General features: G+C 44.6%; 1 long non-coding RNA gene across 2 annotated transcripts; it reads right to left on the reverse strand.

The window, feature by feature from the left end:
* Nucleotides 1–278: 278 nt before the first annotated feature.
* On the reverse strand, nucleotides 279–2,962 carry LOC122037504. Of its 2 annotated transcripts, XR_006127657.1 has the most exons (4): nucleotides 2,457–2,962; nucleotides 2,230–2,370; nucleotides 1,964–2,128; nucleotides 279–299 (listed from the first exon to the last, which is right to left on the reverse strand). It is a non-coding gene; the product is annotated as an uncharacterized LOC122037504 (long non-coding RNA). The 2 variants fall into 2 exon arrangements; XR_006127656.1 differs by lacking the exon at nucleotides 279–299 and having other exon boundaries at nucleotides 1,831–2,128; nucleotides 2,457–2,951.
* Between the last annotated feature and the right edge of the window lie 988 nt (nucleotides 2,963–3,950).

Consider the following 3,950-nt stretch of genomic DNA (forward strand, 5'->3'; position numbering starts at 1 on the left):
CCTTCCACACAGATATAATATATGATCAATCCACGCAGTTCAATAAGGAAAGACGATATAGAACCTCGAAGATATATGCAGACAGCCTACTCCACTACAACGAAGAAAACAAATCCACGAAGTAATGAAAATACAACCGCAGCGGAAAACAAAAGTAGCAAACCCGAATGTTCAATGTGAAGTCCACAATACAAACCCACAATACAAGTATATAAGATGCAAAAGCAAAATATAATCCGACAAAGAAAATCCTCGCGATAACGGGGCTAGCGACTGGGATCTCTCCTGACGGCCTCAACCTGAAAAGTAGTAACAACGGGGTGAGTTCAAAGAACTCAGCTGGTAATCCAATAGATATGTACAGCAACATATAACTACCAGTAATATCCTAAGGTACAGTCTCCTAAACCATAGGACCTACAGTACAGTCTCCTAACAATATAACAGGTATGCATAGCTGAATAAACGGTAATGAGTAACCAGAAGCATGTAATACAGTTTACAGCAAGAATAATAAAAAATGCATAACTGAAATAAATTGTGCTCACCTGCGAGGCTTGGGCAACTGACTGTCAACATACAGAGATAAAAATAGTCAGAGCAAAAGCATGTATCCTGTATGCATGTCAATCATATTCAAACACCAAAATGCATCAATCATAACGAGTGCAATCCGTGCATATGATGCAATATGACATGGTCACCCCTGTCAACCAGTCAGCCATCTCACACACAATGGTGAGACCGAGTGGGTAGGGCTGTGACACCGTGCACTCTGCCATCACTGCCCCTGAAGAGTGACCGAGTGGACGGGATGCTGTCGGAGTACACCTATCCTCCTACCTCAAACATAGTGAGGGAGCGCAATGCTCTCAACTCCCGGTACGCGATGACGGGGAGGGATCCCGGCTGCAACCCCGCTGTATCGTGCTACCCATGAGCACCCCAGCGGTGCACCACCGAGCAACCTGCCATACACACCCTGAGTGCTGTGCCACTACCCATGCAGTGAAACACGTTGTGTGCAGGCCTATGTAGCCGGCCGACGAGCTCAACAATAATGGAGTCGTCAATCGCCCAGCATGCAATCATGCAGGATGGTGCATGATGCTACAGTATGTCATACCTGAACATAGCCTCCTCCATATATGTGTGTGCCCAAAAGGTAAACGCATATATGTAACCATGATATAAACAGCATAAATTCAAAGACATCACATATAACAAGGATGTAAGTATCATGAATCGAAGAGCATGTATCACACATGTAAAGCAACTAATCCAGTAGAGTAGAGCACTATAGCTATGCATCTCTATGAACATATATACACATGGCAAGAGATAAAATATCCAATCCTGAAGTAACGCAACTAACAGATGAAGCATGTGATAGGTATCAACTAGCTAAGACCAAGAGAAAGAATAATCTACTATCTACCACTAGTAAGTATATATAAGCTACACATATCATAAGACATTATCAAAAGATAAGTCAAAGGGTACCCGCCTCAAAGAGAAGGTAAAATCCAGTCCTAATCCGAAGTCGAGACGCCCGTCTCGAATCGAGTCCTGTGTCAACAAACAATGTATATATTTTATTTAGCTAAATCAAATGAATAGCTAAATAAAATCTCTAAAACTAAATTAGGGCAAAACCCTAATCACATCAATCACAACTTACCAATTTAAATCTAATGGTCATTAGGTTTAGTTACCTAATCCCTAACCACCAATTAGATTAGAAATCAACAGTTGATTAGGGTTAATTACCCTAACCCTATCCATTTCATTGGATTTATTCTACACAATTACATCTACGCAATTTAACAACTAGTTACAACATGTATCAAAATCCCTCCACATAAACCACTAAGTAAAACCCTAATTCCAATCTAGAACAAGATCATCTAGAATTCAACTCCGAAACATGATCTACAACAAGATCAATTATCCTATTCCTTACCTCAAATCCAGTTGTTGTTGTTGCTGGATGGTTTACTGCCGAAATCAGAAAGTTCACAAATAGAACAGAGCAGATCGAACCTACTGTTGATGCTGGATTGAGGTGATTGTTACTGCCGGAACCAAACACAATTCCACAGCAAGAATGGAACCTCACCTCCCCTCACTGGAATCAATAGGATCAAGAAGGAATCAAAACAAAGATCACATATCAACATGAAATGATGATCTCTGATCAAGCAACACATAATTCCAACAAGAACTCACCTTCAATTCGAGACCTCAATCAACAGCAAGGAGGTGGAGGTCCACTGATCCGATCAAGGGAAAACCTAGCACGAGTCTGATCCGATTCCTTCCCCTAATCCAACAACACCTCCCTGATTCCAACCTCTCCAAATCCGTGACCTAATTCCACCGCCAAGAAGATGAGGATCGGTAAACAGAGAAGAAAACCGAAGCTCTAATATCCACAGCTAGGTTTAATAGATTACCTTCGAAACCCTAGGTCATCTTCAAGCCAGCGATCGAATCGGGGAAGAAAGGATCGGCAAAACCCAGAAGGATCGGGGAAGGAAAGGCTCGGGGAAGACCTGAGAACATGAGATCAGGAGGATCCGCCTCCTTGTTCGACCTCTAGCAAGGTTCCGGCGACCTCCTCCTCAGGCGGTGAAGACGATTGCAAGCCCCGTCGGCGTCGAGTTGTTTGCGAGGAACAGAGAGAGGAAAGGGTCGGGGAAAGAGATGTCAGCAGAGGGTGATCGCCGGAGCTGAAGCCTTGCTCCCGTCGGCGCCGATCGTCCGTGAGAGAGAACAGAGAAGGAAGCGAGATCGGCTTCGAGCAGAGGGGAGATCCGGGGAGGAGGAGGAGAAGTCGGGGAAGAAGTGAGGGATCGGGTTGGGTTCAGCGTGTGGGGAGGAAAAAGAAAAAGGAAATTTATAATTAAAAACATTTCCTCACTTAAACGGGTATCCCAAACAGGTTTAATCCGAACCCGAAATTGATCCCCTCAAAACATGTCTTACGAGCTCCGTAAAATTCCCAGAAAATTTCTAAAAATTCCGGAAAAATTCTATAAGGCTATTTATCAAATAACCCTATTAATTAAATTTTCCGAGATCTCACACACCTATACCACTAGGGCAGCAAGCATTGATATCATATTTTCCCCTACTACTATCCGAGAGTTCTTAGAGTTACGTCCATCTACTTGTTCCTTTTTGTGCTATCCTCCCAGGGATCTACCATTCGGAGATCCCTACTCACATATTACTCTCGATACGATTTATTCGTATTTTTTTGGAGGAGAGCGAGATCCCACTGTGACACAGTTTAGGTCGGTAGAACTTCGAGTACAGGACTACGCTCTTTATAGGGTGTTAGTCCTTTGCATTTTACCACTGACTACTCGGGACATCGATGTGATGCGCCCATTTCATTCGTTCTTACTCTATACCCTGAGTCATAGGTTAGATATTGACATCAGCCTATATATCTTCTCCACCATTATTTACTCGGCTGGATTCGTCACTGATAGACGAGTCCACATGCCATTTTGTCACATTCTGACAGCCTATATGTCCTCATTGCACATTGATGTCACTAGAGGAGACATTGCCCATATGACCGAGTTCGATGTTATAGCGGCTCGGAACTTCTCCCTAGCCGGTGTCCAGATAGATAGGGATGACGGGACTATGTTTTGGCGGAGGGGGGCACAGCACCAGCCAGATCCAGACGCACAGGTGGACGAGTTCATGCTCGCACTATTTCCAGAGGAAGCCGCACCGGCTCCACCACCGCCCCTAGCTCGAGCACCACGACACGCTCCCTGCACTCTAGCCGACCGTATGACCGGACTAGAGAGAGCTATGGCGAGTCTCCAGCAGGAGAACTCTGATTTTCATCGGGACATACGACGAGAGGTTGCCGAGTTACGAGCTGCCGGGGACACACGACACACTGAGCTGATGGCACTTCTTCGATC

Source organism: Zingiber officinale, unplaced genomic scaffold (assembly GCF_018446385.1).
Source record: "Zingiber officinale cultivar Zhangliang unplaced genomic scaffold, Zo_v1.1 ctg56, whole genome shotgun sequence".
NCBI lineage: Eukaryota > Viridiplantae > Streptophyta > Magnoliopsida > Zingiberales > Zingiberaceae > Zingiber > Zingiber officinale.